Source organism: Periplaneta americana, chromosome 15, assembly GCF_040183065.1.
Source record: "Periplaneta americana isolate PAMFEO1 chromosome 15, P.americana_PAMFEO1_priV1, whole genome shotgun sequence".
NCBI lineage: Eukaryota > Metazoa > Arthropoda > Insecta > Blattodea > Blattidae > Periplaneta > Periplaneta americana.
The window spans coordinates 7,615,065-7,642,253 of record NC_091131.1 but is presented as its reverse complement, the minus strand read 5'-3'; the positions used below and the strand labels follow the sequence as shown (position 1 = coordinate 7,642,253).

General features: G+C 37.5%; 1 protein-coding gene across 2 annotated transcripts in view; it reads left to right on the top strand.

Moving 5' to 3' along the window:
* LOC138714606 (collagen alpha-5(IV) chain-like) overlaps nucleotides 1-27,189 on the top strand; it is a 291,605-nt gene that overhangs the window by 78,757 nt on the left and 185,659 nt on the right. The window lies entirely within an intron of this gene.

Genomic DNA, 27,189 nt, shown 5'->3' with positions numbered 1-27,189 from the left:
ATTTTCGTTAAACACGCGACGAAATTCACGGCACACACGAGTCACAGATTCAAATTTTGCCAGCCACAAAACATTGTACTTTTCTTTGGACATCCATATTGTGTAATTAATTACGATAATGAAAATTATTGCGTTTCTTCGATTGTTACCGTCTTTTTTGTTTCCTTCAGTGCCTCAAACTTACAGACGAAAAACGTTGAGAGTTTTATTTTCATCTGGCACCAATATTACATTTCTACCTCTATTCATTAAAAGCATATAATCCTCATGACGTTTGTCTATACTTAAATTCCTTTGTCAATCGCCTTTGGCCGACTAAGTGACATGTGAGCGCGCTTCCATTGCTAAGCGTAATAATTGACGCAGTCTATCTAAGCAGGAGGCGTCCTCGGTGAGAAGTACAGGAATAACGCAGGTGAGCTTGGTTGGCAATTGGCGGCGTTTCTTGGAATCTCGCACTTTATAGCTTTCGCTGGTTTGATTATGAATGCTATAAGATGCGCACCCAGCCGACAGTCGGCGAGAAAATGCGACATAACCCTACGTAGCTAAATTTCATAGAATAAAATGCAAGTGTTATTTATTAACATTGTTTGCGCCACAAACAGTAACATGTTAGTCATAATTCAGCGTGTCATCTGATGGCCTTTACCCTACTGGCGCTAGATCAGAGGTTCATGGGTTCAAACCCTACCGCGGACAGTGGATTTTAGTGCGCGATAAAATTTTAAGTGTGGGAAGGAAGTAAAGGCTAATCCACAATAAACCGAGAACGGAAACGATAATGGAAATATTGTTAAAATGAATGTATTTAAATGTGAGCATTCATAATTAACTTTCACGTTCTCGGGCTCCGGCAAGCTTCTCGTTAATTGTGAATGCTGACATTTATAGTCCCGTCGCTCTAATTTCCGGCAGCCAATCGTGTTGCAGGTCGGCTACATTTAAACGCGTGCGTTTTGTGATTCGCTGATGACGTTATCCATTTCTCAAGACTCGATAAATACTTAATATAATCATCCGCCATTTTGGCTCTTTCGTTGGCGTTCGCAGAAAGCACACGAAGACGTTATTTGCCGCTCAATTATTTTCTGAATTACAGTGCGTTTGATTTATTATCATAGGAGCTACGACATGATAATGTTTAACGGTGTGGCAAATAGATTCCTCGTATGGTAGCTCGGCAACGAAAGAACAAAACTGGCGAACGATACTACATACCTAGACTTTATAGAGCCTTCACTTCCTAAGACGTAAGCAAAGAGGAGGAGTCCCAGTCACAGCGTCACAACTATAAATACATTTCCTTTAACAATATTTCCATTCTCGTCCTCGTAGTTTCCGTTCTTGGTTTAGTGTGGACCAGCCCAAGTTGTGGCTCCCATCTCGTAAAGTTACGGCATAGAAGTTTCCAGGAAAAATTCGATGGCCATACTTCGTTGATAGTTAGTTATTTATTATTATGGTAGTAAAAAGGTGTTTTGGCCTAGGTATATTACATACTGAGCTGGCCAGAGACGCTAGTTGCGGTCTTAATACATACATTACAACATTTCATCCATAGTTTTCTGCCCAAGGGCAGGTTCTTCATTGCAAACCCAACATTCTCCAATCCTCTCTCTTCCATTTTCCTCTTAGACCCAGCATACGATCCATTTATTATCTACATGTGTATGTGTATGTATGTATTTATTCACACTGCAAATGGGTATATACCCGGTGGCAGTGGTAACTAATTACACTCAATAATGACAATTAATAATAAACACAACTAATAAAAAACAATAATTAATAATAATAATAATAATAATAATAATAACAACAACAAGGAGCATCCTAAATTAAATGAAGCATGGTCACTTAAAATAACATTTAAAGTAAATCTAATTTGTATCTTAACCCTAAGTTCGAACTAAGACCCACGAGTGTGACAGGTTCATACCTGCACAAGTACCTTTCGGGACTACACTTATTTCGCTGTCAACTCACTCACTGCACTGATTCTACCTGATTTCACTAACACTTCTAACCATTTCACTGTTCAGATACTTTGCACAGCCACTTCACTGACACCAACACACTTCACTTACACAATAGACTTCACTGACACAACACACTTCCTCACTGATAGAACACTTCAAATAACAAGTTATCAATTACACCCTTTAAGTAGTGTGTATTATGTACTACCGTCTATTAGTAAAGTCCTTAAGCCTATTTTTAAATACATGTTGCCTATCGTCTCATATCTTCTTCTTTCCTGAAATTTTCTCCCGTTCACCATTCCTTCCAGTGCATCCTTCAGTAGGCAGTTTTTTCTTAGTCAGTGTCCCAGTCAATTTCTTTTTCTCTTCCTGATCAGTTTCAGCATTATTTTTTCTTCACCGTCTCACTGCTTCATTTCTTATTCCGTCTATCCATTTCACACTCCATTCTTCTCCATATCCACATTTCATATGCAGTATTTTTTATTTGCCTTCTATTTTTTTTTACTTCGAGACTTTTTTTTCTTTCATTCATTAATTCATTTATCCTTTTGTCTGCATTTACGTTTTCCCTGTTTTGTTTCATTTTTCTATAATTTTGTTTTCCCCTTTTCGGTTTCCATAGCCTAATTTCTTTCTTCCCTGGTCGAGTATTTCAAATATCTAGCCCAAAGACAGCATGATGACTTTGTATACCTTATTTTATTTCATGGAGTGCAGTTTCATAGAAAGGACTTTGCCGACAGACCTTCTACTGCCCACTACTAATTGGTTGTCATAAATGTCTTCCTTACTGTGACGGAAATCTTGTCTTCTCCTCTTATTAACCAATCACAACCTTCGTTCAGAAGAATTGACAGGCTCCCCTCAAATCCACGTGGAGGCACAGTTGTCGCATCTTTTCCGAATTCCAAGAATCCCGTCAGTCTGACTTCGATAGTCACCAGGATTGTGGCAACTGTGCAATCTTGGGACGAGGGGACAGGATGGAATTATCAGAGTTGTTTGTGTAGGAAGTCATAAATCTGTAAGTGGGTGTTCAAAGGAGCCACCGAACTGCACTCCTTGAAATAAAATAAGGTATACTCTATAGCTAAGCCATGAGCAGATTCTTCAGGTCTACAATTTAAATTCCATATGCAGCGTAGTTTTGACGGTCGGTCAGACTTGCTGTGAAAAGCGTATCGCGGGCGCTCGGCACAGAACATCCGCCCGATGTTGTCATTCATATCGTTAACTGAAGAAGCTGTCTGAAGTCTTCCTCTGGCCCACAAGCTCATCACTCGAAGGCCGCTGGGTGGGAGGCACCTGGGCTCGGCCTCGCTCAAGAATTCGTCGTCAACTGTTTCTGTTAGCATGAACGACCGACCTGCCTTTCCTAAGTTCCAACACAAATGACGGGACGAATTCCAGAACAAATTAATCACGGTCGTTAGAATTAACTTTTCATATTCAAGCGTTCACTTCGGTTAGTCTGTCAGGGCCGTATTCATAGACATTTTTAGCGCGGACTTCCGGTGGATGATCAGCGTTTTTCGTATTCATAAACCAGTGTTAGCGATAGGATATGATTTGAATTCTGTACTAGTAACTAGTGGATAGCCGGGGCTAGCTTAGTACGCTCGTAGCGCGTGCTGTGAAATGTCTATGAATAGCACCCTTCGTGTCTTCACCCAAGCGATAAGACTTAAGATTTCCCGAGACTTTTAGTTCTAATGCTGAAAGACGGATCTGTCTTAAGTCTCGGGTACGAGTCTCCATGCGAGACCTATTATTCCTCTGAGTTTGGTGCAGAAGTCGTGATTATTCTTTGTGCAGAGTGAACGATAAGTAATCTCAAACAAAAAAGTGTAATACAAGTTTGCTCCTTTTACTTCCTCTTAGACAAAAAATATATATAATATGAAATATTTCATAGCTTTTTGAGGGTGGAAAGCTCAGTAAATTTGAGAGATCAGTGTATTATGATAATAAATGATTGAAATAATTTTAGTTTTGTCCTTCAAATATAAAGAAATTGATCCGAACGAATGTAACTTTTCGTTCTACAAAGGAATTTTAAATCGTGATGCACTGTGAAAACGTTGTAATAGTAATAAGCGTTAAAAGAGCGGTATGTTTGTTTTCATGTTCTCGGAAATTAAAAAAGCTCAACTACGTTTCGCTTTTTCAATCTTTTCCTCGACCATGAAAACGTCAACATACCGCTCTTGTAACGTATATTACTATTGAATATTACTCGGAAAATTTGATTTCTTGTGTGTAAGTTTTCCAATTACTGCTGTAAGAATCAAAGTGATAGGTAACTATTTCTAATTAGCTGAAGAAAATGAGACAAAACTGAGATTTTTTAATAGTTAATTAGATTTGTATAACGTAAAATAAGCGTTTCTTATTGTCTGTGCTCACCGAATATTTAATTAAAACGAAATCAAGGAGTTTAAAAATTATACTTTTAATTTTGTTCGTTACTGTAACGTAAAATAAGCATAGACTATCGAATTTTTTTTTTTGCTTTAGGATTTTAAATGTTTTAAAATTTTGTTTTTATAACGTGAAATAAACATAGTTATTGTTTAAAATACTGCCTACTGAAGGATACACTAGAAGGAATGGTGAACGGGAGAGGAGTTGAGGACAGAAGAAGATATCAGATGGTAGACGATATTAAGATATATGGAGCACATGCAGAGAGTAAGAGGAAGGCAGAAAATAAGAACGACTGGAGAATGCTGGGTTTGCTATGAAAGACCTGCCCTTGGGCAGAACACTATGAATGAATGTTTACAATCTCTAGAATATTCAGTAATTTAAATAGGAATGTAGAAATATTTCTTAATCTTTTCAATTTAATTTGAAATAAGCGTTTTTTTATTGTCTGTGTTCTCTGAACATTGAATTAGGTTGTACAATTCATTTTAAATTTTTCAAGATTTTTTAACGTGAAATGAGCATTGTTCATTCTCCGTTCACTAACACAGTTTAAACAAAAATTAAATGGTAGGATAACATCTGTAGTCGTCCTCGGTAGCGTAGTTGGTATAGCGCTGGCCTTGTATGTTCGAGGTTGCGGGTTCGATCCCGGCCGAGGTCGATGGCATTTAAGTGTTTTTAAATGCGACAGGCTCATGTCAGTAGGTTTACTGGCATGTAAAAGAACTCCTGCGGGACAAAATTCCGGCACACCGGTGACGCTGATATAACCTCTGCAGTTGCGAGTGTCGTTAAATAAACTGTAATGTAATTTTTTTTATCGTCTGTATTTTTTCTTACGAGTTTGAAAACAATGTACGTGGCAATGACCTTCAGCAAGCAAGGTGAAGAGGTGGTTAGAGCAACACGATTTAATGATTGCAGCGTTGCATGATCTTATAATTAGTGTATTTTAAAGTTTTTCTGAAAAACTATTCAAAATATAGCAAAATTGTATCTGACTTTTTTGTTGCTCTTAACTGAAGGAGTCATCCACCAGAATTAATGACATCACTTAGGGTTCACCCTGTATAGCGCACATTGGGCCACTGTAAGCCGAAGTGATGGGTGCATTCTGAGTCCGCCCCTCGAAAAGTCAGCCAGCGAGATGTAATAATAATAATAATTATTTATTTATTTAATCTGGCAGAGCTAAGACCAGTAGGCCTTCTCTTCCGCCCAGCCAGACTCTAATTCTAATTGAATACAATAATTGCTTACATAGTTATTACATTAATATCTAGACCATAAAACAACATGAAAGTAAATAATGAAAGTTGGATGAGTAATGTTAGTGTGACAATAATAAACATTGGTAAGAAATAGTGATGATAATAATAATACTACTTACTTACTGGCTTTCAAGGAACCCGTAGGTTCATTGCCGCCTCACATAAGCCCGCCATTGGTCCCTATCCTGAGCAATATTAATCCAGTCTCTACCATCATATCCTACCTCCCTCAAATCCATTTTAATATTGTCTTCCCATCTACGTCTCGGCCTCCCCAAAGGTCTTTTTCCCTCCGGCCTCCCAACTAACACTCTATATGCATTTCTGGATTCGCCCATACTTGTTAAATAATAATAATAATAATAATAATAATAATAATAATAATAATAATGAGGTAATTTAGATATTTATCTGTGATATATATAACCGTTAAACATTGAGAAACCTGAAACAGGTATTATTGTTAACAAGAATTGTTAGAAAAATATTTCGTTAGCCTATTCTTAAATTGGTTTGATGTCTGACAGTCCCTGACATTATTCGGTAGGGAATTCCAAAGTCGAGGAACAGCCACAGTGAAAGAAGATGAATATGAGGATGTTCGGTGGGAGAGAATGGATAATATTGAGGAGTGTTGTGATCATGTGTCTAGGTTATGATGGGTGGATAAATTTTGAAAACGAGACGCAAGATAGACGGGAGTGGAGAAATGAAATATATGAAAGAGAAGGGAAAGACAGTGGATTTTCCTACGATCTTCTAGACCAGGGGTCGTCAGCACAGAGCACGCTAGGGCTAGCCTCCCTTACCCGCGGAAAATGCAGTGCACTAGGGTGCACTCCGTAGCTGCTAGCGGGTATGCTCTGTATCTCTCCCTGTTGCACGACGGTGCGCACAGGACAGCACCACGTACCCTTTGCACATTTCAACGAGTGCTGAAGACCACTGTTCTAGACGGAGCCAGGACAGCATTTGGAGGGATGGTGTTACGTGATCAGCCCGGCGAATATTGCAGACGAAACGGACGCACATATTATGAACACGTTGTAGTCTCTGCGCCGAAGTAACGCTTAGGTCAGAGAGCAGACTATCACAGTAATCGAAGTGGGGCATCACGAATGTTTGCACTAACATTTTTTTCATGGAAAAGGGAAGGAAAATTCTTCAATCGCCTAAACGAGTAGATTAATGAGAATACTTTTTTTGCAGGTTTCTGCAACTTGAATGTTCCAATTTAAACTTTTATCCATATAAATACCTAGATTCTTTACTGATTCACTGAACGGAATTTCGGTGCCGTATATTTTAATCGGGGACAAATTTGGTATAGAGGAAGAAGAAGTATTCGAAGGAGACCTTACACGATACGACACACGTGAGAAGGCTGGCTGTGGCAGGCCCACCCAGACGGAACGCGTGTTGCACAGCAAATCTGGATGATCCAAGCTCGGCCGTGCATGACCGCTGAATAGATGCAATCCCTACAGACGACACCTGTGCAGGAAGAAAGAGAACTCTGCGTGGAGTGGAGTCGCAGGAAATATACTAACTCCTATCCAATAGGCCTATAAAACCGTCAGAAATTGGAATTTTACTAAATACAGGGACATCATTTTATTTTTAATATTAACCTGGCTATACCTTTGGATTAACGCTCGAGAACCGTAAACACCGTTTGCTAGAACCCGGACGAGAAGTTATGGCACCGGCGCGAGGGACGCATTTTAGTTCGTTTGCTTGGACTCGCCCTCACACTCAACTGGAGGGGTGTTGGGTTAGTTGGTTACTAGCATTCCGAGTGTTCAGATCGTTGTGCTACTACCGCTATTGCTAATACTGAAAACATTGTCCTTCTGAGCGCCCTCATTATGGCATTGTCTAAGGTGTGAAATCATAGAGTAGTTCATAGCCAAGGACATGAAATAGCATGCAATGTATGGAAATTCATGTCAGAAGAGGCTGTAAACGGAATACCAATTCCATTGAAAAGCGTGTGTGCAAGAGTACTGGCTGCCACTGGTATTTCAAAGCAAACCTTGGCAAGAATCAGGAAAGAAGGAAAAAATATTGAGGCAGGAACAGCAGATCTTTCTCCAGTCCGGAAAAATCACAGCCGAAGAAGAAGATTGTTGCAGCTATAGTCAGTTTTGATGAGGAAGTCCTAAGAAGACTCATCTATAATTTCTACGCTACGCATAAGCAGAGGCCGACTCTGCAATCGCTTCTTCCAAAAATGGATATCAGTGTATGATTATGTGAAGAAAGTAGAGAACAATTACACTGAAAGTGAGCACGTGATGGACAGTATTTTGGAGAACATTTCCATAAACTTAGGGACATCTGATTCCAGTACAGATCAGTCGTCTGATTCGGTCGGAGAATAAGAATATAAAGATGGAATAGCGGGCGTAATTTCATTAGGTACCTTCGGACTCTTGAGTAGGGAAGTGGTGATACTAAGATAAGACGAATGTTTTTAGAAAGAGATGAGACGGATATGCCTGCCGCTCTGAGCTTGAGAACCGTAACCCAAACAACCCCACTCCTCTACCCTGCTGGCCGGCAATTTAAAACTTCACGCAGGTTGGTGCCATAACATCTCGTCTCAGCTCTACCCCCTTTCCACGACTGGAGTTCGATGATACTGGCGTAAACCACAAACAAATCACTTTACTAGGTATAGGAGGGAAGAAAAGTAGTTCATCCATTTACGTAAACTAGGAAATATCGCAATTTTGAGTTTGATAATTGTCATTAGGTTGTTGTTTAATCAAAATACAGTACATTATTAACAATGAGTGTTTTTACTCACGAACTGAGTTATCCATGCGAACGTATTCATTATGCAGTGTATATTATACTGTCTACAGCACATTAGCGTACAATATAGAGAATGAAGTTAAATTGAAATATAATCATAATATGGATATTTAAAAACATTTTTGAAAATGGTGGCCGTTCATTTCGATACAGGCTTCAGTTCTTTTGTGTATATTATTGCACTATAGAATATTGCATCTAATTCCAATTACCAGTTTCGTCCTTCGTACTAATAACGCATGTTGAAATAATTCTGTACCTACTCTATAAAAGAGTACTTTACGTATTGTAAATTCATTATTCACTTCTGCCCGATCCGAAAAGATAAAATTACTCAGACATGCTATCTATTGTCCGTCCAAGTGGTTATGTCGCAGGGTCGTAAAAAGGGAGGAAATCACGTAGCAGTTAATTACTTAATGAGGCTCTTTTATTTAAGTTATTTTAAACAGTTGTATAATATTACGTAGACGTCCAATTCTTAACAGAAATTAATGTTTTCAGAAAAGAGCTAAGACAGCCCAGCCACTAGCCTTTATAGAGGGGCGAGCAGAAGCAGCTGAGGGAAATCGAGATGCGACGTAGGCAAACGGACGACAGTACCTCTGCGAAAATGTGATTCAATATTGAAAGCTCTCTTTCGTTACTGGAAAATGTGAACATATTTCTGGAACGTACTATACTCACTAACTCACTACTGTTTACTATATGCGGCCTTGGTTCTGTATGGAGGATAGTTGGAACTTCATTAGTAGAAAGGGTGGGCGTGAAGTACAGTCAAAAACTAAGGTACAATAAAAATTGAAGTAAAAATAAAATGATGTCCCTGTATAAAGAAAATGCGTTATGCTTCACGTAACTACACGTTCCTAGAGGCCGCCGTGCCGAGGTAGTTGTTTAGAAATTATCATTTGTCTGTGTATTTGTGTATAGGTAGGGGCATGAATTTTTAGCATCTGTTTTCATCAAAATTAGCATACATTTTTCTGAAATTAGAAAATACTTCCCCCCCCCCCCGAAATTAGCATTATTTTTTTTTTTTTTTCGAAAGGAAACTTTTTGTATTCTACCTTTCAATTCTCAAAAGATAACATTGTTAACAGTTCAGAATTTTCCTCCTTCAAATTACGTCCTCTGTCCGAAGCAGCAGCACAAAACACGTTCATTGTCAACGTTGTTTGTTGGTGTCCACAGTACTTGCAAACAATATTCTGAAAATACTTTATTCTCCAACGCGGCAATTGCAGAATTTACAAAACACTGTTTTAGCATCTGAAGCATGTCGATGGACATGTTTTGAGTATTTAAGAAGTGACTTTAATTTTTGTATGTATATTATGCGCTTTTCGCTTGAAAAATAGCTATTAAATAGGATTTTTCTCGTGATTTCGCAATTTGATAGGAAATTCGCATTTTCACAGTTTCAATTCTGCTAGATAATCATGCTAAATCACCTTACAGATGAAGAAAAATACTTTCTACCTCACAATTTACAAATTCACTGATTTCGCAACGCAAATGCGAAATTTTCAGGTCCCTATGTATAGGCCTAGACATCTTCTGGTTCTCCTGTTTATATTATGACTCCAATCTTTTTGACTTCAATACGTCCTTAAAATCAGACCGTCACATGGGGTACCAGCACGGAAACTGTAATGTAACGCTTGCATGCTGATCCATTCCGACACCATAACTGTGTGACTATTAACACGATTGAAATAAATGTGGTCTCATTCGATCGGGTATAACAGTACGATGCGAGGATGGACTTGGTTCGGGCCCGCGGCGATTACGATCATTTTGGGGATGCGTGAAAATTTCCGGGCGTTATATCGCGTGACTCCGATGTGCTAGGGCCCTGATTTTGGTGCCAAACGAAATATCTCTTATGTATCTGTCGATTTAAGACGGACGTATTCACGTAAAGCCCACACTATTTTTTTTCTGCTTCTAGTTCTTTTCGTATTTCAGTATTTTCTACTCTGAAGAGGATGTGGCGGAGAGACAAGGACCATTTGAATGAAATTCGTACCAAATTGTAGAGGTCGAAGAGAGCCTAGTCTCACATATTCCCAGGCTAGTGGCAAACATAGTCCTGTCCTCACATCGCGTCGTATAGGAATTGTGATTCCTGGGGCTTGTACTCTGCCCACTCGTTACATGAATGGAGAAGGGTAAAGTTAAATCTTCACGCATCAAGTGCAAAAATATATTTTTTTTCTTCAGTAATGTCATTATCGAAACTGGAAATGCCGCTTTCTTAATAAACTTGAGCATTATAGAGTCAGATGCTGGTAATAGCAGGTCATTGCTGTCGGGATCTGAGCAGAACCTTTGGTCTGGCGATGTGTCCAGCTGCTGATTGCCTCTTAATTCCGTCAGCACAGATGTCAGCCTCGCGAATTGGATTCGGGAGACCCGGCGGACGGGCGCAGCTCACTTGGTGCGGACTGCCCTGCCATGCTGACTCCACTCCTTGTGTCTTTAAATTAAGGATTGAACATCACTGTTAATGCCGAAAAGGTAGTATGGGCACTTATTTTAAAGTAGAATTCTGTGGTGTTCGGGTAAAGGGGGAAAGTCATTTTTTCTTTTTTGTGCAGATAGAATTTTGTTCCCCAGATGAACACACAAGTTAAATTACACAAGTGAGTATGCAAAAATAAAAAGAATACTAGCAGTTGATGTGTTTTGTGTCAAAAATTGTGTCCAATGAGGGATCAAAGTTTAATTTTCATTTATCTCCAAACTCATTTTTATGACTTATCTCCCTTTACCAAACAACACAGAATTAGAGTAGGATGTATTTCTGTTGGAAATTGGGTGCTATTCATAGACATTTCGCTATCCCGCGCTACGAGCGTGCTAAACTAGCCCCGGCTATCGACTGATTACTTGTACAGGATTCATATCATATCATATCGCTAACACTGGTTTATGAATACGAAAAACGTTGGTTCGCTGATCATCCACCGGAAGCCCGCGCTAAGAATGTCTATGAATATGGCCCTATTACTTCCGTTTTTAACCTCCTCTACTGCTCGTACATTTCAAAATTTTAAATATTTGCCTTCCACGTCGTGATAAACCCGTTTTATTCACTTGTGCTTAGGCTAGTTTAGAAACACTTCTGCAGTTAAGAAGTTTAATTTCCTTCATTCGTTCACAAATTTAAAATGTTCGCTCAATAAGTTACACATTTACCAAGAAGACCAAAGAGTGTGAAAATTCAAACACGAAACAACAAACTCCATTCTTTAGAGAGAGAATCCGGAATTCCATATAACAAGGGTTACAGCCAAGCAATTAATTACGTTGTACCTATATGAAAGGGGTAAAAGTAAAGGGGTATAAGTCCACTTTTGTTACTTTAGAGAAAATGTGATCGAAAGTTATTAAGCTTTCGTAAATTCCGTGAAGTTTTAATTTTAAATATTAATATGTGCCACCAAAATTGCATATGCTTTAGTTTATCCAGGATGCACTTTACTCACTTTTTTTTTATGTAGACATGTCACTTGTACCTCTTTGCTTCTCAACCCTTCTAATACAAATAAAAAGCAATATTTGTACATATTTAAATTTTTCTTTTGTATTTTTTCATTTGCTTTTAGCAGCCATCCATATAACCGAATTATGTATTTATTCATTAATTAAACTCTACAAACAGTGATTTACAATCAACAAAAAGGAATTTAAAATTTTGCTTACTGTATTTTAATGACTCAGTTACTCCTTATTTTCAATCACTATGCACGTCGTTTTATTATAAAGGGACAATTGTTATAAGTCCTTAATACACATTTTACGATTTGATTCTCGCTAAACCATCTCATCAGGAATTCTATCGTAGCTCGTCGGATTGTTATTAAAAATTAAGAGAATTTCGCACTCATCTGCTGTTGATTCTGATGCGAGGTGTGTTGACTTGGCAGGCGACCAGACGTGCTCTTGCATTTTGATAGATATATTATTGATAATAGAGCATGATTCATTATGAAAATATTAACATAATCGAAATCAGAAATTTCTCCTGAAAGAGGCAATATTTTTTTGTTTAATTAGTGAAAAGAGAAAATGTAGATATTAGCAACTCGAATTATTTATCTAGAGTGTTGACACGAGCTGGTGACATGAACTACAAGTAGTATTTCATGCTATCAAGAGTTACATTTGAAGTTAGTAACGTACAGACTGACCCAGTGTACTTCTTGTTGTTGCCAGTTTATAAAAGGCTGCTTACTGATGCAGTGTTTATTGTATCCATTAGCTTAAGGAAAACACGGTCGCAGATCGCGTATGTTTGTATCTTCAAGGCGGGGGCTATATATCTTTTAAATTAATGACATGTATAATGAAGAGTTGACAACATGCTTTGTTGAGAGTAGCTTGTTTATAATTAGAGATATTTTCTTTCTGCTACCTGCAACCTCAACTTGATAAATACAGCCTGAACCATTTTATGACGTGGCGACAATTTTATTATAATAATGACTATTACATCACCCTCCAGCTTAGTTTATCCACTCTAGTTTATAAACTCATCGTTCGACACTTAAGGGAACGCACAGGTGAAATTACTAAATCTTACAGTTTTCATTTTTTTTCTCAAAGACCAAGGACACCAGAATAAAATTATGTGACACGTTTCCTTATTAAGATGAAATAAATGGCAGGAATTTTTTTCAACTTGATTTTCTTTAATTTTCGACGTGTGGAACCATTTATATATATTAATTTAATTAATTTATATATAAATGGTTCCACACGTCGAAAATTAAAGAAAATCACGTTGAAAAAAATTCCTGCCATATATTTCATCTTAATAAGGAAACGTGTCACATAATTTTATTCTGGTGTCCTTGGTCTTTGAGAAAAAAAATGAAAACTGTAAGATTTAGTAATTTCACCTGTGCGTTCCCTTAACGAAACAATTTCTGATGTCACTAACATTCGTCGTTGAAAATTTCGATGATGAATTTACTGCTGAGACCTAGAAGTTGGCCAGAGTCAGGAATGCCACTTGTCACCGATCTGCAGGCTGAGGTGCGTGGAAATATAAAATTTGCACTTAACACACAATAAGAGCAGGTTACTGAATAAATGCATCTTTGTGCAAGGGTGAAGCACATGTCTGTGTCCAAGTCACACTTGTCCGTTCATCACATATATGTAACAATAACACGCACTGCCCTTCATACGTTTACCTACCATCTCGTCAGCTCATAACTATTGCTACGAGATCTTTGCATTCCGTCTTTCGGACAAAAAGTACAGCTAGGGTTTCTCTGTTACATAACTTAAAAAAAAAAAAAAAACATTTGATGCTGGGGACTCCAGCCCTTCTGTTCTCGATATATCAAGTGCTGTAAAGGCTAACTTCTCTTAGAGATGCTGATTCTTTGCAACATGTCTCAGATCGCAGAAGTTTTTGCGAATAGGCACTCAGGGGGGGGGGAGGGGGAACGAACCGCCTATTTCGCGTTAAAGAGGTACCAGACATTCATTCCTAGGTTTGTACCTAAGGGCAGGTCGTGCACTGCAAACCAGATTCTCTAATCTTCCCTCTTGCTCGCCTTCCCATTCGTCTCCGCGTTGTCTTTCATATTATATCTTCTTCTGCCCCTAACTTTTCTTCCGTTCACCATTTCTTCCAGTGCATCTTTTAGTAGACAGTTTATTCTCAGCCAGTGGCCCAGCCAATTTCTTTTCCTCCTCCTCAACAGTTTCAGCATCATTCTTTCTTCACCCACTCTTTCCAACAGCTTCATTTCTTATTCTGTCTGCCCACTTCATACGTTCCATTCTTCTCCATATCCACATTTCAAATGCTTCTATTCGCTTCTCTTCACTTCGTCGTAATGTCCATGTTTCTGCCCATACAAAGCACTTCACTAGTCTCTTCCTGTCCACACCTGTGGAGTAACGGTCAGCGCGTCTGGCTGCGAAACCAGGTGGCCCGGGTTCGAATCCCGGTCTGGGCAATTTACCAGGTTGAGGATTTTTCTGGGGTTTTCCCACAACCCAATATGAGCAAACGCTGGGTAACTTTCGGTGCTGGACCCGGGACTCATTTCACCGGCATAATCACCTTCATTTCATTCAGACGCAAAATAACCTAGATGTTGATACACCGTCGTAAAATAACCCAATTAAAAAAAAAGTCTCTTCCTTAGTTCTTTTTCCAGAGGTCCGCAGAAGATGCTCCTTTTTCTGTTAAAAGCTTCCTTTGCCATTGCTATTCTCCTTTTGACTTCCTGGCAGCAGCTCATGTTACTGCTTATAGTACACCCCAAGTATTTGAAGCTGTCCACTTGCTCTACTGGCATAACGAGCTCAATTCATATGTATATCCACTGTCTCGTTGTGTTGGAGAACCGAATCGCGGACCACGCGTGGATTTGTAACGGGATCCGTGGAAATCGCGTCTGGGCGCTTCCGCCCCGCCGGACCGCGCATTCCTCGGCAGAGAGCGCCCCGCGGGGTCAATCAGGCGCTCGAATTGTGTGACAGCGAGGTCGCGAGCCCACTCCTGCTCAACAAGACCAAATTGCTTGTTTACAACTCCCGCTCGTCCTGATGTCATGGTCTCCGCGATATTATTACGTTATTACGTCACTCTCTGCCCACATTGTTCCACAAAGTGAACTGGGTGTGTAACAAGCTGCAGTTCCAAGATCCAAGGCTCCGGAAACTGCGGGAGCATCTGTTGCAGCACATACAGTGAATGGTTAGACTCATTGTCACAGTGGCATATTAGCCTTCGTAAATTTCTTGTCAATGATACTTAAACTGATATTGTTGTTACTCGTAGTTTGTAAAATACAGTTGTGTTTACGAGCCTTTATGATGATGAGGCCCCCATTTCCTCACATTACTGTAGTGCGGTCCTGTAGATAATAATAATAATAATAATAATAATAATAATAATAATTTAGAGTTCCCGAGTAGCTCAGTGGTAGAGCGTTGGTACGTTAAACCAGAGGTCCCGGGTTCGATACCCGGCTCCGGAACAATTTTTCCCTCGAAATTATTCAAATCAACTTTACAGGGAGTTATACCTGAAAATCTTGATTTGCATAATACACGTCACTGTTCGTTAACAGAAAACCACAATTTAAGTCACACGGAGTTAGTGTGCACTCGAAGTTGGTTGCTTGACGGTTGTCAGCCCACTTTGAGGTCTGTGGATATAGAGGGAAAAATTGGATCGGTGTCGGTTAGAGTTCCCGAGTAGCTCAGTGGTAGAGCGTTGGTACGTTAAACCAGAGGTCCCGGGTTCGATACCCGGCTCCGGAACAATTTTTCCCTCGAAATTATTCAAATCAACTTTACAGGGAGTTATACCTGAAAATCTTGATTTGCATAATACACGTCAATGTTCGTTAACAGAAAACCACAATTTAAGTCACACGGAGTTAGTGTGCACTCGAAGTTGGTTGCTTGACGGTTGTCAGCCCACTTTGAGGTCTGTGGATATAGAGGGAAAAATTGGATCGGTGTCGGTTAGAGTTCCCGAGTAGCTCAGTGGTAGAGCGTTGGTACGTTAAACCAGAGGTCCCGGGTTCGATACCCGGCTCCGGAACAATTTTTCCCTCGAAATTATTCAAATCAACTTTACAGGGAGTTATACCTGAAAATCTTGATTTGAATAATAATAATAAATCTGTAGCCGAAATTTTTCTGGTAATTTTCGATTTTCCAAAAATAATTGGTCCTAACATATATAATTAACCACCCTGAAACCGCAAATCGCTTTTTTGAAATTTTTGTATGTATGTCTGTCTGTCTGTCTGTATGTTTGTTACCTTTTCACGCGATAATGACTGAACGGATTTCGATGAAAATTGGAATATAAATTAAGTTCGTTGTAACTTAGATTATAGGCTATATGGCATTAAAAATACATTATTTAAAAGGGGGGTTATAAGGGAGCCTGAATTAAATATATCGAAATATCTCGCTTATTATTGATTTTTATGAAAAATGTTACATAACAAATATTTCTTTAAAACTCATTTCCGATAAGTTTTATTCTTTGAAAAATTTTAATAGGACTGATATTTAATGAGATAAATGAGTTTTAAAATTAAAATAACTGCCATCTAAGGCCGTATAATCAATTAAAAAACAAATGACTTCGTCTATAAGGGGCATTGGACAGCAACAATCGAAAGCTATGAAAGATAGCCTGCAGATAACGTTTCTGCGTTTCTATGAAGTAATATCTGAAGCTAAATTAACCGATTTGTATAATTAATTATTAATTCACCATTGGAAAGTGTAGTTTCTCTAGATGGACATAATGCTATAATGTTATCACAGTAACTTCTGAGTGAATCGAGGACAGGTAAGATTAAAATTGATTCTTATGCACCGAAAACTTGATAGGCTATTCTGTATATTCGTTTCCTGTATTTCCTAAACTAATTTTTATGACCAAATGAGTGGTCTCTGGATCAAAATGATCGCATTTTAATTTTTTAATTAAATTTAAATTAAGTAACATAATAAACGATTTATCCTTCTATCAAACATGAATGTCCCCTGGATCAAATGTCCTATTTTAATTATATAAATACTTTATATTTATTTCTAATGGGTGCAGCGGAGCGCACGGGTACGGCTAGTACTAATAATAATAATAATAATCACTAAACCAACGAAGAGACTCCGGCCGTGAAAGCCTACACTACAAGACTAATAATAATAATAATAATAATAATCACTAAACCAACGAAGAGACTCCGGCCGTGAAAGCCTACACTACAAGACTAACCGCCTCTACGGGGAGGATAAATACAAACTGATCCGAAAGAAAAAAGCACAGCTCTTGTGCTCTCTGACCTAAATACGCCCGCACAACCAGCCACAGGATCAGTTGCCTCAGGTACACCGAGAAGAGTGTTGCGACCTCGGATACCACTCCACTGAAGATGTCTGCCGCAGTTGCAGACGAAACGTCTGGTGGAAAACCAACCAACAGACCACGGCCTCTCAGCTCGGAAAATGAATCTAGATCTATAGACTCCGGCCGTCAAAGCCTACACTACAAGAATAATCACTCTGCTCGTTTTTCAAACTTTTCCTCGATTTTGTAAAATTACTACCCAACCTTATCGTAATATACTATTGAATAAACCAAATTACACATTATTATGTTGTACATTGCATACTTTAGGTCAGAGGGTCGTACTGAAGTTGTGTCAGGATAAGAGGAACCTCATCAGTCTAAAGAATGTAGAGCATAGTGACAAGTTTCGTATCAATTAAAAAAGGAGAACAGTTAAATTATATTTTTATTTAATGTAAAATAGTCGTGTGAATTTTCGTATAAATGTTAAAAGTAATTATTATTATTATTATTATTATTATTATTATTATTATTATTATTATTATTATTATTATTATTATTATTATTATTATTTTGTCCGCAGCCCTCATAGAGATGAAGTTAGAGGAGAATGGAGAAAGTTACACAACACAGAACTGCACGCATTGTATTCTTCACCTGACATAATTAGGAACATTAAATCCAGACGTTTGAGATGGGCAGGGCATGTAGCAAGTATGGGCGAATCCAGAAATGTATATAGAGTGTTAGTTGGGAGGCCGGAGGGAAAAAAGACCTTTGGGGAGGCCGAGTCGTAGATGGGAAGATAATATTAAAATGGATTTGAGGGAGGTGGGATATCATGGTAGAGACTGGATTAATCTTGCTCAGGATAGGGACCGATGGCGGACTTATGTGAGGGCGGCAATGAACCTCTAGGTTCATTAAAAGCCAGTAAGTAGGCTAAGTAATAGATGTAAGACTAGTAGTAGGAGTAAAAGTGATGGTAACGCTATGATTGATGAGTTTTGCCGTGCAAAGTTTTTAATGTGTCGTGCCTCTCTTAAATCAGAGCCGTTAATTATTTCTCTAAATTTAATACGCGACGATCATCATTAACTTCATTTGCAGTATTCCTACTGGCCACATATTTAAAGAACTTTATATAAGTACACTTCATTATCTAGGCCTATCAATATATCTAAACAGTGACGTCATTACTTAGCTGCTAGGTCATCTACTGAATGAAAGTTACAGATAAGTTGCTAATAATTCGTGGGTGTTCGTGTAAAGGGGGTTAAGTATGTTTTGGCTAAACTGGAATAAGTACAGATTTGAACTATCCACAATTACTTTTCTCTGGTGTTAAAGGGTTTAAGTCATTCTTCCATCTATGATGCAGTTACAGAGCTCCGTATTTTGTGACAAAGGGGTTTTGTTCAGCACTAAAGGAGAGAAGTTTACATACCTTGCAATTTGACTTAACCCCCTTTACATGAGCACCCGCGAATTATTCTTTCGTGAAACAGGACAATACAAACACTAGACCAATACTTGTAGAGTACTAACATACTGTATAAGTGTACAAGAAGATTTTCGGGAATACAGTTTTTTTGTGACTTTTTTAAACCACATTTTCGTGTGAAATATTGCTGTGTATGTTTATGGAATATGCCCTAGACTTCTGCCGTCGCTGTAATATTTGGTGCCCTCCGAGGTGCGGCCTTTGCATCGCTCTGTTTATGTATCCTACCTTCTGTTGCTTTTCATAACAAATGGTACACATCTGCTATGTATGACCTTACGCTACACATAGCTTAGTAACATGACTTAATTCCTTCCATAGCAAAGATATGATGCTTTAAATTATTTGCTCATTTTGGTCTCCTGATTTTTTTAGCGTGCACACTGACGTGTTAGTTTTGAGATACAAGAAAGAGCGATGTCTTAAGTAAATAATTTAAGACATTTTGGAACGTTTGGGTGTCCTTTGACATAGGGTTTCCGCGCTTTGTGGAAACTATCGGGTCGCCACTGGTTGCCATCCTAGCGCGCTGGAAGCAAAATGAATGAAAGCGAGTCGAGTATGATTATGAAACGTTGCACAAACATTGCAGAGCTTGCAAAACTGTGAATGACTGAGATTCGGATTATCGTGAGCTCAGCATATGAGCGATCTCTGTGCGAACAGTAGGAAATTCCGCTTTACAAGGTCACAGAATACATCAATATGTGTGTACAGAAAGTTCTGTTGCGTGTAGACCGCTTAGGTGCATAGAGATAAGAGTGAAATGAATGTAGAGCTTATAAGTGACTTCAATTCCTGATATACTGCAGAACTCACTCAGGCAGCCTCTAACGGTCACCAGATGACACATCGTCCCCGGTACGCTACTTCTATGACAAGACTGATCATACCTCTGAAGATAGTGAGCCTCACCACATGAGCAACATAATCCCAGCGAGTATCGCCAGTTGAGTTGACATCGGTGTAAGATTTCCTTATCCCCTTCCCAACATTATTAAATAAATTAAAATTATTAAAACATTAAATAAATAAATAAATAAATCCCTAAAAATCATTATGTCCACAGGTATATTCCGGATCAGCTTGCTTAATGCCCTAAGGGTAAAACCTAACCATTTTTCCACTATTACTACATATGCTAGTGGATTATAGTGATTTTCTAGCTCTCAGGTTGAATTTTGTTTTACCAACTTCGTTTCGAATTTCGGGTACTGACAAATACTACAACTGGTAGTTATTTTCTAACTGTTATGTTGGCAGCAATGATTTCGGTTTACAGTAAAGCAAACTAATGAAAATGCAATAAGTAAATACATTTTTAGGTTAGGTCTCATGAATCGTAATCTCTTTACTCAAAGTAATAAATTTCATGTTGCCTGACAATAGAAATTGTAATATTAGATTATACTAATTCTAATTACCAACATAATATGAGAGAAGTCCGGGAGGAAAATATACTATTTCTTAAATAAATTATTGAACCATTTAGGAAACACCTCGCAACATAAAGATGAGATGTGGTAAATAAGTAAGACATTGTTATTGGTAATACTATATTATTATTATTATTATTATTATTATTATTATTATTATTATTATTATTATATGATTATGTCTCGTGACCAGAATATTGTACGAAATGGAAATATAAAAATTGGAGATTTATCCTTCGAAGAGGTGGAAAAATTCAAATATCTTGGAGCAACAGTAACACATATAAATGACACTCGGGAGGAAATTAAACGCAGAATGAATATGGGCAATGCCTGTTATTATTCGGTTGAGAAGCTTTTGTCATCTAGTCTTCTGTCAAAAAATCTGAAAGTTAGAATTTATGAAACAGTTATATTACCGGTTGTTCTGTGTGGCTGTGAAACTTGGACTCTCACTTTGAGAGAGAAACAGAGATTAAGGGTGTTTGAGAATAAGGTTCTTAGGAAAATATTTGGGGCGAAGAGGGATGAAGTTACAGGAGAATGGAGAAAGTTACACAATGCAGAGCTGCACGCATTGTATTCTTCACCTGACATAATTAGGAACATTAAATCTAGACGTTTGAGATGGGCAGGGCATGTAGCACGTATGGGCGAATCCAGAAATGCATATAGAGTGTTAGTTGGGAGGCTGGAGGAAAAAAGACCTTGGGTAGGCCGAGACGTAGATGGGAAGATAATATTAAAATGGATTTGGGGGAGGTGGGATACGATGATAGAGACTGGATTAATCTTGCTCAGGATAGGGACCAATGGCGGGCTTATGAGGGCGGCAATGAACCTCCGGGTTCCTTAAAAGCCAGTAAGTAAGTAAGTAAGCCTAGGTATTCTGGGACTTAAGTTTAAAATAGAGTCAATACGTTATTTTCTATTTTGATTCTCTGGAGTGATTTATCTTTCCTACGACACTAGAGATAAGCTTCAGTTTCCTTTTATAGTTAACGAACTTCACGCAAACAAAATTGGGAAGATCGTTCATAACGCATGGAAGGACGCGGCCTTCAAGAATTAGCAATTGCTTATCAAAGTGAATGTCGAGGCAAGAAACATCGATAAAACGATCAAGGTCATGTCTTCTGACTTATAGAAACAGACAACATGGTCTAATACGGTATAGCTTATTATGATGAGCTAATTTTCCCTTCACTACTTAATATCGTTCTGTATGCAGTGTGCGAGAATTAAAATTACTCCAGACTGAAAGTGATTAGCCCACGTTGAGTCTGGCTCCATTTGTCACTACAGACTTTGAATTTAGAATAAATAGATTCAAACATTTTGGTCGCAGTAATGACGTACGCAGATAAACACTTCTTAAACTAAATATTATACTAGTGGCTTGTGCAGCAAATGCTGCAAATTAAGTTCATTAGACGTTCTAATAAACATTTTTCAGATTTATTTTCAATGAAGAATACCAGACATTCTGAAAGTTATTTGCTTCCATAATAATGAAAGATACTCTCTCTCTCGAGCCAATACTGAAGAGAACCACGCATATAAATATCTACACCACACCTCCATTAAGTATATGAAAAAGACCCAACCCCACTTGATTAATAACTATAAAAATATTTGATTTTTAATAATATTATTATCTTACGTAAGTTTTATGGCTTTCAGTAACATATACTATATATACTATATAGCCGCCAATCAGTAAAATATACAAATCAAAATCTAATTTTTAAGTTATTCTCTACATCTACTTATATAATCCCAAAACGTTTCACATTCATATCATCAGTATAGCATTAATATGTATAATTAATTAAAAATAGTCACATCACGGCATTAACTACAATAATATTTCATTTCTAATGGTAATAATGTCATCAAACCACCTCAAGTTTTGTAGTTTTTAATATCCAATACATAGCTATACCCAGAAAATTACACACCACAGAATCGAACCTGTAAATTAGGCCTATTTTTAGTAAGTTAGGTTTTTAATAACCAATTTAATTTGAGCTCTAAATATGTCAGCATTCTTGCAGATCATGGCCTTCGTGTAATATTGTTTACTGTAGTGTGTGTTTTGTTTTATTCTGAAATGCAATTAGCTAGTTCTCAAAACTGACGACAGATGGATTTTAGAAAATAGGAAAATTATGTTGAAAAATTGACATTTCACTGAAAACTACTATTTTTCTGAAAGCTTTGAGTTCCAAGCTTCAAAATGAGGGGTCATTTATTAAAATCCTTTCAGCCGTTTTCCCGTAATTTCCATTAGGCCTACCAGTTCAAATTATATATATATATATATATATATATATATATATATATATATATAGATTTAATATCCATAGTAAAAATTGGGTTATAATACGAATTAATAAAGTTCTTAACATAAATTTAAAACCGTACTTATTGGACAGAAATTCAAATGGAACTATAAGACAGTAATCAGCATTACGTAGACAGCTGAAGAAACTTCCGTCTCTATTGCCAGGTCCTGCTGCAGCAGGGGGTCACAAAATTTGCTTGATTGTTTAAAATGTAGGTACACTCACAATCAATTTTAAATAACATAACTTGTCCCTCGGTGGTAAAGTTGGAATCATTTCCAATCCACTGTGGTAATAAATGTGATTTCACTTGTTTTGGCATAGCTTACGAAATATAAAATTTCAATGTTAATACCAGAAGCACCAGAATAAGACAGACTGCACAGGGACCTCAGGAAAGTTGGTAGATGTACCCGTATCACAGTATTCTAGCTGGGAACATGCCCAAAAACTTCACGAATTTCAACAATGCTACTTTTTCGCAGTTCATTAACTTCAAGAGGAAGTTCAGTCACTCATACCCTCCTACTAGTATGTCATATCTGCGATCAGTGGAAATTCCAAAATACATAAAATTCCAATCAGTGCCCTTGAGAGGGTGAAGGACGGCCTGGTATGCAAAGAAAGACGAATTCCCTGTTAGTCATCAAAAGACTGAAGGGGTAAAGACCGCAGATTGGGGTCGCTTTCTCCAGTGCAGAAAGGAATAAAAATTATAAGATGTATTGAAATTACTTCTAAATATATTATTTTATATGAAACACAATAAACTTTAGAACAATACATATTCATTATGATTTAGGTTTTTTTTTTTTTTTTTTTTTTTTTTTTTTTTTTTTTTTTTTAAGGTCCAGTTTAGGTTTCTTTTAGGTTCAACAGAATTTACATATACATATGATTCTTATGATGAGCATGATTGAGAAAATTATCTAAGAAATTATGAATTTAGAAGTAAGGAAGAAAATAAGTAAAAGCCTTTAAGTCCATCCCTGGTTTTCATAACACATACTTCCATTAACATACAATTAATAAATCCATTAGTACACATATGTACTCAAAAATAATTGAGTAGATGAAATAATAAATCTCTCATTATCTCATATGTCTGGACCAGACATATTCAGCACTGTCAATTCTAGCCTTTAAACATGGTGCAAGGATTGGCGTTGTTTTGGAAGAAAATATGCTTAAAATATAGTGATAGATGGCTCAAACGTGATCATATAGGCCTATATTTATGTGTATATAAATAATAAAAATGTTCAAATGGACTGAGCGAATTTTAGGATCGCACTCTTGAATTGTGTTTGGTAAATCTTTCGTTTGACAAAGGCCTTAGAATCCAGAGAGACTTGCATGGTTCATTATACTGAAATTGAGATCATTTTAGCTGTTAGATAAATGAAGACCGCCATAAGTGTTGCTTGAAGTAGGACCTCCAGGAGATCGGGTCTCACAGCTCTGCTTGGCATTATAGTGTCTAGTCTTACACAAACCCTCTGTGCTATCCTGAACTTTCCTAATGGCATATTCTAGAGCATACCTGCACAAACAGCGCTCCTTCCGAGCGGGAGAGCCGTGTTTACCGCTCGCCGAAACGGAGAGGAAGATACGTTAGAATGACATAGACTTGCTATAGGTAGAGGAGAGGGAAACGACCACTCAGCTATCTAGTGGAGTGCAGTGTGTAGGCCTATTCTCAGTAACTGTTTCACGTTGCTTACGTACTGCTACAGTACAGTATGGAGGAATCTAAAAGACGGAACATAACATTTAACATTTAACGATTTACAGCTCGAAATTATTGATCTTCAATGTGAGCTAAAGGCTAAAGATCCTTTGAATACTACTACTAGCCTAGTTGAGTTTTACAAGACTAAACATTAGCAATAATATCCACGACTACACAGGCTGGCTGTGAAAATGATTGCTATGTTTGGCTAAACATTTATATTTGTGAGCAACTGTTTTGTATAGTTAACTTTAATAGGACAGACATCGAACATCTGTAACTGATGTTTCATTACGATCAGTAGGCTACTGTTCCTTTCAGCTGCCAACAGCATAAAGCCCCGTTTTGATGTACAGACAAATAAAAATATAACAAAATGATGTTGTACATTTAAATAGCTACAGAATTTCTATTATTTCTGTAAAATAAACATTTCTTTATTAATTAATAATAGTCCAAGATAGTTTTGCAAACACTGAAGGGAATTCATTTCATAAACACTCGTAATAGTACTTCCTTTTGTGTATATTTTGTACGAGATCGCCCCTTCTTCCAGTCCACCCTTATACAGAGCGCAGCTAATATCTGCATTCCGCTCATGAGCTGTGAGCCGGCTCGGAGAGCGCAAACCTTGTGCAGGCCTGATCTAGAGCGAATTTGAGGGAGGTGGGATATGATGGTAGAGACTGGATTAATCTTGCTCAGGATAGGGACCAATGGCGGGCTTATGTGAGGGCGGCAATGAACCTCCGGGATCCTTAAAAGCCAGTAAGTAAGTCTTACACAAACTATACTACGCTACGTAATATAAATATTATACTTAAAGTTATCAGCAAAAAATTTAAATCCTCCTCAGGAAACAAGTAGGCTGCAACTGCACACCACAGAGTTTTAACAAGGTAGTTAAGGCGCGTGCACTCGTTCAGTGAAAACGCGACAGGACTGATGGTTTACCACGTATCTGTGATGGGATAGAACAGTGATGTCAAAGCAAGCGCATTTTTCTGACCTTGACGTCGTGCGCGGGCATCAAGCGCTAAGTATGGAAAGAGGAAGGGTTGTGTATATGAATAAGCAACCTGTTGGATTAAGAAAACAGTGGTGCACAAACTTCAAACGGAACGTGAAATTTTATGTCGTTATTTTTATATTGCTTCTTTCTGTTTAATATTATCTATATTGTCTGTAAAACAAAAGTACTAACACTGATTTCTTAATATTGCACTTGTGTTTTAAATCTTAATAACATAATAGAGAGTAAAGAAGGAATATTCACTTAAATTCCATAGTAGTATAATATTATACTGTATTAAGTGGATGAAACACATCATTCATAAAGAAAGTGGTATTCCAAAGAAAGAGATTGAGTATGACATGATAAGTTGGAATTTATATTGATGGTATATTTAGCCTTACAAAAGTAATCAATAAATTAATCAAAACAATATTACAGTACAAAGCAAAGTTACCTAGGTACTGTATCTGTTTTAAGTGTAACTAAAATTACATAACAAAACTCTTATCGCATTATGCTTTTAAGGTGATATTTGTGAGCTACTTCCTATCATCAGAATATTAAATTATCTTCTCGAAATGTGCTGAAGGTATGGAGCTGACATTTTTACAACACATGGGCACGTATCTTTTGCTTATGATGTAACAGTAGTTGCTTTGTTAATTCATTTCCTTACAAACAATTTCCATGCGAATATTTTAAAAATTTTCAATACATTATCTTCAGTAATACGTATATACGGTATATTAGATTTACGAAAACATTCTGTAAGACTACTAAATAAATAGGCCTATACCTGAAAATTTCACTTTTCTATACGAAAAGTTGAGAAAATATTTCTTTTGAATAAAAAAATCAAAGTTCTTATAATGCACTTATACTTCTCAGGAAAATCTAAAAATTAACATGGATACAGTTTTAATAAGTTCTCTTCCCTTTATCTACTGAATCAGTGCTGGCCATCCCTGAATACAGTCGACCAAGCGGCATATACCACCTCTTTCGTCTGTCTCTTTCCTTTCCGCTGTAAAGCGCTCAGGCTCTCCTGGGCTCTAAAGCGAGCGCTTCCTCCTGTGGGCATCAATAGGGATGTCTTATGCGAAGTTTTACCGTCAGATGGCAGGAGCGTTCCATGCGGCGCAACATGTTGTAGGGCTATGTTTTGTCATATGCTACAGTTGATTACGTTTTCCCTCTTGTTGGTTTTCTGTGCGTGTCAAAATTATATTTACAGTTATTTTGTATAACCTAGTATAATTTAATATAATTCAATATTTTCTTACCTCATATTAATTTAATTTACAATAAATAATACCGTAAACCTGTATAATTCCCCGATATGGGTGGGGAAATCTGCAGTATGCAGAATATAAATACGAGTAAATTGAATGTTCATGAACCTAAACGAGAACTTTGAGAACAATATGCACGAATAAAAAAATAGGAACTATGTCGAAAGTGAATATTGCCCTCTTTAATCATTAGTATTTAAGAACCGTACGCTAAAAACACAATATGCGGCCACCAATGTGTTTTTTTATAGGGAAGGGACTATCGAGATTGAATTTCTTGTATTTTTTCTGTAGTTGCAGAAAGATCAAATGCAATTTTTAATAGGATGATATAATATGATCGCAGTAGTATCACGATTAGTCGTGCGTTTTGTAGGTTAAGGACATGCAGTTTTGAATACTATGTAGGGTGATTTTGAAAATTTGAACTTAAAACATGGCTTTAATAATTAGGGTACAGTACATTAAAAACATTATTCACGAAGTGGGTTCCACTACG